General features: G+C 43.4%; 1 protein-coding gene across 1 annotated transcript in view; it reads left to right on the top strand.

Moving 5' to 3' along the window:
• Positions 1-779: 779 nt before the first annotated feature.
• The window catches only part of LOC107573778 (cyclin-dependent kinase 16), a 65017-nt gene continuing 57972 nt past the window's right edge, over positions 780-7824 (top strand). The window contains exon 1 of the mRNA XM_016260226.1: positions 780-990. The gene's annotated coding sequence lies outside the window, so the exon portion shown is untranslated. The remainder of the gene's footprint in view (positions 991-7824) is intronic.

Genomic DNA, 7824 nt, shown 5'->3' on the forward strand with positions numbered 1-7824 from the left:
GTGTTTCAATTAAAAATGAGCATGATATTGGTACAAGGAAGATCAGCGAGCCTCTAAAATATCTTTTAAATGCTATGCTGAAATATTATGAATAATCTCATAGATTTTAAAGGCGCATATGCGCACGCTGGTGCAGGAAGAGAGGTGATTCCGATACGGGATGTTTACCGTAACGCACATCAGCGCGAGCTCCATCACGGAGGCAACGCGGTCACGTGATCACGAGGAGTCCGGGACAGGAGAAATGTCCGTGCATCTGTTCAGCGGCGACCCAGCGCGAGCACTTCCAGCACGCACCCCGGCACAGCGCAGCCGCTCTTCAGTCAGATGTGAACGCGACACGGTCTCCTGCAGCGCGCGGGGTCAGTGAAAGCGAAAGCGCGGTGTCAGCAGAGAACGCACGCGTCGCGTCTCGCCGCAGGTAGGCTACTGTATGACCCGCTGCGGCGGTCTCCTCGTGATCACTGATTTATTATGCGTTACATATGAGTTCAGGTATGAACTTTGAGTGCAGTTAGTGACTAGGGTAGAGTTGTGCCGATCTTGCGGCATATAACTGAGCCTGTGCATTAAGATGCATGAGTTCGAGCATGATATTGGTACAAGGAAGATCAGCGAGCCTCTAAAATATCTTTTAAATGCTATGCTGAAATATTATGAATAATCTCATAGATTTTAAAGGCGCATATGCGCACGCTGGTGCAGGAAGAGAGGTGATTCCGATACGGGATGTTTACCGTAACGCACATCAGCGCGAGCTCCATCACGGAGGCAACGCGGTCACGTGATCACGAGGAGTCCGGGACAGGAGAAATGTCCGTGCATCTGTTCAGCGGCGACCCAGCGCGAGCACTTCCAGCACGCACCCCGGCACAGCGCAGCCGCTCTTCAGTCAGATGTGAACGCGACACGGTCTCCTGCAGCGCGCGGGGTCAGTGAAAGCGAAAGCGCGGTGTCAGCAGAGAACGCACGCGTCGCGGCTCGCCGCAGGTAGGCTACTGTATGACCCGCTGCGGCGGTCTCCTCGTGATCACTGATTTATTATGCGTTACATATGAGTTCAGGTATGAACTTTGAGTGCAGTTAGTGACTAGGGTAGAGTTGTGCCGATGTTGCGGCATATAACTGAGCCTGTGCATTAAGATGCATGAGTTCACCGCTTATTGAAGCGCGTTGTCATGCACTGTTGGGCATTCATTGATTGCAGCATATGTGCGACGACTAGAATGACGCATATGCTTCAGCCTGGGCCAGGGGTCAAAATGTTAATGCATAAGAGATGTGCTTATAGCGTGCCATCATTTAAAGGGACAGTTCACCCCCCTAAACGTGACTTTACTCTTTTAGATAGAACACAATATGAGAAATTCTGATGAATGTTCACACTGCTCTTTTACACACAATAGCTGTGTCTGAACTCGCTCACTCGTTCACTCGTTCACTGTATATAGTGTATGGCAGTTTAGTGCTCCCGCTCTCTCTTCCAGCTCGTCTGTCCTCTCCGCATTGGATTATGGGAAATAGTGCTTCAGCGAGTGTACATCAGTTGTACATGCAAAATCAGAGAGGATTGTGGGTAAAAAGTAGTGAACGAATGTTGGGAATGAACTCGTTCACTCAGAATTCGGACAGCACTACAAAATGGCCGACACCTGATATAGTGCACTATGTAGGGGCTAGGGAGCAGTTTCGGACACAGGTAATGAGACCGTGAGACAGTGAGCAGGTGGGTGCTTCTATAATTGCAGGTACATTTGGTGTCCGAAGTCATTAGCTTTTTTTTTCAAATGGTTACATTTTTTATTATTTTAATAATTTGTTACTTATTGTTATGAATTACAAGATGTTACAGTCAATAACAATATAATAATTTGTGTAAAAAGTGTCTTAAATAGCTGAAAATCATGATTTCTTGTTGTCTGAATTAGTCAGTGCATTTATTCCATCGTGTATCATTGTGTAATCAAAATATTTTATTGTACTTTTCTTTTTGTAATATTTCATTCATTTTATTTGTAAAAGCCCTAAATACTAATTTACTTAATTCTACAACATGAAATTGTTATAAAAATGTGGGTCCATAAATCTTGCGTCAACTCTGTTACCGTGCCATACTTTGCCTTTAAATTGGTGGAATTATCTCTCAGAACATGAGACCGTGAGACAGTGAGCAGGTGGGTGCTTCTATAATTGCAGGTACATTTGGTGTCCGAAGTCATTAGCTTTTTTTTTCAAATGGTTACATTTTTTATTATTTTAATAATTTGTTACTTATTGTTATGAATTACAAGATGTTACAGTCAATAACAATATAATAATTTGTGTAAAAAGTGTCTTGAATAGCTGAAAATCATGATTTCTTGTTGTCTGAATTAGTCAGTGCATTTATTCCATCGTGTATCATTGTGTAATCAAAATATTTTATTGTACTTTTCTTTTTGTAATATTTCATTCATTTTATGAATGAAAAATACTAAATACTAATTTACTTAATTCTACAACATGAAATTGTTATAAAAATGTGGGTCCATAAATCTTGCGTCAACTCTGTTACCGTGCCATACTTTGCCTTTAAATTGGTGGAATTATCTCTCAGAACTACGTAGGGCTGGACAATAATAGTGTTCATATCGATATCGGAATTATATCATATCGACCGAAATTAAGAAATATACCGTGATATAAATTTTGGCCATATCGTCCAGCCCTACAACTACGTAAGATACAGGAAATGATGTCACTTTCCCTCACCGATTAGATCTGAAGCACTGGCAAGTCTGTGTGCTCTCTTTGAGAAAATATTTTAATCTAAAAAGTTCTTATACCAAGAGTTATCTTGAAGAACGTCAACGCTGTTACCAAAATATCAAAAGGAAAACTAAATGTATTACTTATCACAAATTGGGTTATTTAAACGTATTTTAATCATGATTTCATTAGTGCCATGTACTCTTAGCATTTATGCTAGCAAGGGGAGTTTTTGGCAAAAAATAAATAAAATTGTCAATTCTGTTACCGTCAAACTCTGTTACCAAGGTAGAGTAACAATGCTGACAATAGTGTAACAGAATAGACAGTCCACCGGATAATTCTGTCAATTCTGTCACTTTACAATTCTGTTACTTAAAGGGTCAACTCTGTTTATGAACTATTTTCACTAAAAAACTATACAATTGTTGTTTAAAATCTCATAAACATTATTGAGTTATGATTCAAGATTCAAGATTTTTATTTGTCACATACATGGTTATATGCATGATGCACCCTTATAATATTTCAGCAACATTTCTCTTTTTTAATTTACTGGATATTGTATATAATACATTTTCAGATGAAAAATATTTGCTCCAAGTGCTGTTAAATTGTCCGTAGGTGTTATTGTATGTTCTGGAGTGGACTGGCCATCTGGCTAGGGTTTTTATCTGCCTGTGGCCTGAAATTCTGGGATAGGCTCTGGCCCTCTCATGACCCTACAGATGGTAATCGGTTTGGAAAATGGATGGATGGACGCACAGTTGTGTGTATTGTGGGCACATAATAGTTGTCCTACCCTTACCCCTATCAAGACACTTTATTCCTAACATGTTAACAATGTAATTTTTTACTTCACCACAAAGTATTTGAATTTTATTGTGAAAAATTACAGTTCCTGTGTGACATTTATGATGAATTTTTGGAGCGTGGCAGTATTAATCACTGTTCAATTTAATTGTATGTAAAAGAGCAATGTGAACATTCTGCAGGGGTTGGAATGATACTGGTCACTAAGGGTAGATTTACATGACAACAATGTACTAAAAACAAAGTTTTTCCTTTGCTTTTTTGAAAAGTTTGCTTTGTAAAGAAACACTACACGAATGTGTAATACGTATGCACATGACATGACCTTTTTCACAAATTTGTGTTTTTGTTGTTTACATGGAGACGAAAATAGCATTGTTTCAAAAACAAGCACTTTGAAACCCGTTTTCAAAAGTATGCATCTTCAGGCCCCCCCAAACACTGTTGGCCTGTAAATAAACTTTAAAAAGTTTTTAGCTGAAAACAGTGTTGTGTAAACACCCCCTAAATGGTGATCTAATTTTGATTCATGGTAGAACTATTCCTTTAATACTGAAATAATCTGCTACTTTAATATGACTGCTGTTCTGATAATAAAGGTTGTGATTAACATCATCATGATATTTTGCTCACGTTTTTGGCATTTCCATGAGAAAACTTTACTCCGTTCCATGGAAAATTGTACTTGCTTAATTCTACAAACAATAGGGAAGAAAGTGTCTGCTCTGATATTCCTTAGTTTTCTGCCCTTTTTGGTGCCCTACAGTTCCCAGTCTTTTATCTTTTCCAGGGCTTCTCTTAATGCTTCTTGTTGATATATGGCTGTACTCTATACAAAACCCATGGCCACAAGCACTTCCGATCACTCAAATTTGTCTCAGGTACTGGGTAAGCCTGGTGTTACGGACGAGCGTTACAACAGAGTTGAGGATCCAAATGCAGGCTTAAAATAGAGCGTAGTTAAAACAGGCAGGGTCAAACACCAGCAAACAACAGTGTCCAGGGTAAGACAAAGGGGTAAACCACAAAAACAGGAATTGGTCAGAGCAGGCAGCAAATGATCAAAAACCAGGAGAACAGTCCAGAGTCAAAAAACACAGGCAAGGCAAGAACAAGGCAAGAAAAAGACAAGGCAAAACAAAGCAAGATAGACAGCGAAAAAACGCTCAGTTTTTGTCTGCAGTAGCAAAACAAGACTTCGCAATGAGAGTGTGTTAGTGTGCAGCTTTTATAGTCCATTGATGGGAAACAAGTGTGTCTGTAATTAGTTCCTAGAGTGGGGATTGTGGAAAATGGAGTCCGGGAGGATATGGAGATGAGACCTCTGGTGGTGAGCAGGAGGAATGACAGGGACCAGATTCATAACAGAACCCCCCTTTGAAGGAGCGGCTTCCAGACACTCCAGAAATAACACAGTCCAGGAGGGTGGTGGAGCAGAGGAAGCCAGGGCGGTGCTGACAGAGCAGGAAGCCAGGGCCGATGAAGCAGGAGACCACCAGGGCAGAGCAGGCGGAGATGAAGACCACCAGGGCGGAGCAGATGATCACCACAGATGAGCAGAATGGGATCAGAAATTTCCATGGCAGAGCAGATGACCACCACGGCAGAGCAGATGAGACAAGAGATACCCATGGTGGAGCAGAAGACCACCACGACAGAGCAGGCAGGGCCAAAGACCACCACGGCGTAGTCGAGAACCACTGAGCAGGTAGTTCTGATGTCAACCACAGCGGAGCCGAAGGCCCCCAGAGCAGATCTGGCAGAACTAGTGACCAACACGGCTGATCAGGCAAGACTGAAACACAAAGCACAGAAAGGTTAGCGCTGGCCACAGAGGCCGTGTCAGGGAACTTAAGAGAGTTCGGGGTCAGCCTCTTGAGCAGGATACACAGAGTTCATGAACGACTTCCTTGGCCATAGCTAGACAGGCAGAGAGTTCAGGGATGACCTCCTTGGTTGTTACAGAACAGACAGAGTTCAGAAGTGGGCACCACCGCCTTGAGAGGAGCTGAAGTGGATGCCGCCGATTTGGGAGGAGCTGTGGACCACTTCCATGGAGCTGATGGTGCAGGGGACCACCAATATGGCTCAGGCTGGACTGGAATAGAGAGCACAGAGAGATTAATAATGGCCTTTGCGACCGTAACAGGACAGGCAGACAGTTCAGAAACAGCATCATTGGCCGTGACAGGACAGGCGAAGAGCTCAGAGATGGCCTCCTTGGCCATGACAGGACAGGCTAAGAGTTCAGAGATGGCCTCCTTGGCCATGACAGGACAGGCAGAGAGTTCGCAGGCTGACAACAACACAGGACTGAGCTCTGGGCCTCGAGTGAGCTCTGGAGCGGATTTATGGACTGGAGCAGGCTCTGAAGTGGACTCATGCTCTGGAGTGGACTCATGGACTGGAGCGGACTCATGACTGGAACGGGAACCGGAGCGGACTCATGGACTGGAGTGGGCTCTGGAGCGGACTCCAGAGGAATAACAGAGCAGTGTGCAGCCCAAACACACAAGATGGCTACCGCCATTACAGGGAGCACTGAGGACAGGGGAACAGCCTCTGTGACAGCCAGTGCTGAGGCCCTTGGGATGCCAGCTGCTCTGGCCAAAACCAGCGGTGGGTCCGCCAAACTGGAGATCAGCCCCAAAGGCCTTTGAAATGCCTGAGTGTGTCTTCAAATGTAATGTTCACTATGACCGGAAACACAAGAGTAGCATCTGTGATGGCTGAAGACTGTGGTGTGACATCCATGACGGCTGGAGGCTGTGGACTGGCAGGCATCTTGTGAAGAGACTCTGGACTGGTGGCCATCTTGAGAAAAGGCTCTGAACTGGCGGCCATCTTGTGAAGAGGCTCTGGACTAATGGCCATCTTGTAAAGAGGCTCTGGGCTGGCAGCCATCTTGTGGAGAGGCTCTGGGCTGGCAGACATGATGGAACGAGACTCTGGAATGGCAGTCATGACGGGACGAGTGTCTGAAGTGGCAGCCACGACATGAAGAGGCTATGGCGCGACAGCCGTGACATTAAGAGGCTCTGGGACAGCAGCCATTACGTGAAGAGGCTCTGGTGTGGCAGCTATTGGGCTTGGGAGTGCTGAGAGTATCAGGCTTGAGATAACCAGACTAGTAATCCAAGATGGACCAAGCTCCCCAGCTGCCGGAGCTTGACAGTGTTTTGGCCCCCACCCAAAAAATTCTTAGGGGTTTTATGGTCCTTTGCTTCTCCAAATGCAGGCTTTATTAAAATAGAGCGTAGTCAAAACAGGCAGGGCCAAATACCAGCAAACAACAGTATCCAGGGCAAGACAAAAGGGTAAACCACAAAAACAGGCAATGGTCAGGGCAGGCAGCAAATGATCAAAAAACAGGAGAACAGTCCAGAGTCAAAAAACACAAGCAAGGCAAGAACAAGGCAAAAAAAGATAAGGTAAAACAAAGCAAGTTAGACAAGGAAAAACCCCTTAGTAGTGTTCGCAGTAGCAAAACAAGACTTCGCAATGAGAGTGTGTTAGTGTGCAGCTTTTATAGTCCAATAATGAGAAACAGGTTTGTCTGTAATTAGAGCCGTGGGCCCCTATAATCTTCACCACCTTTCACCCCACTAGCGACGGCCCTGTACCTGAGTCTGTGCGTCTCTCAACAGTGTTCAGGCAGTAGCATCTCACCTAATAGCTGTAAGTTCATCTGCTCCAACAACACCGCCGTTATTACCTCACTAGTGAGAAATATTATGTAGCTTTTAAGTTGCTAATCTATTTTACTGATAAAATTGACAGTCACACACACGGAAACACACACAGAAACGTGTTGTTAGCGCTACTGTATGTGTCCGTACTGTATGTGTGTGCGTTTGTAAGGGAGAGAACGCGGGAGAAAGAGTATGTGCTTTCCTACAAAATAAAACATAATTTTGTTGCAAAAATATGGAAATAATTTGTTGTTTTTATCTGATTGTTTGCTATATTTATTTGCTTGGTTAGTGTCGTTGTTGGTTTTGGTTCCTTTGCTGTTGTAAGCTATAAGGACTTTTGAAATAGCTGTTATTTGGTGCAGTGATATGGACATGTAAATGCAATCAAGACCTGCCTGAAACTACTTTAGCCATGCGTTTTCCTGAAAATAATTGCACACCTTAGAATGTTTGTTATCCAAACAGATTCAAGCATTCAACAGCCCTGTAGTGTATGTATATATATATATATATATATATATATATATATACAAAAAACAAAAATATAAACACTACACTTTTGTTTTTC

Source organism: Sinocyclocheilus grahami, unplaced genomic scaffold (assembly GCF_001515645.1).
Source record: "Sinocyclocheilus grahami isolate Dianchi unplaced genomic scaffold, SAMN03320097.WGS_v1.1 scaffold2031.1, whole genome shotgun sequence".
NCBI lineage: Eukaryota > Metazoa > Chordata > Actinopteri > Cypriniformes > Cyprinidae > Sinocyclocheilus > Sinocyclocheilus grahami.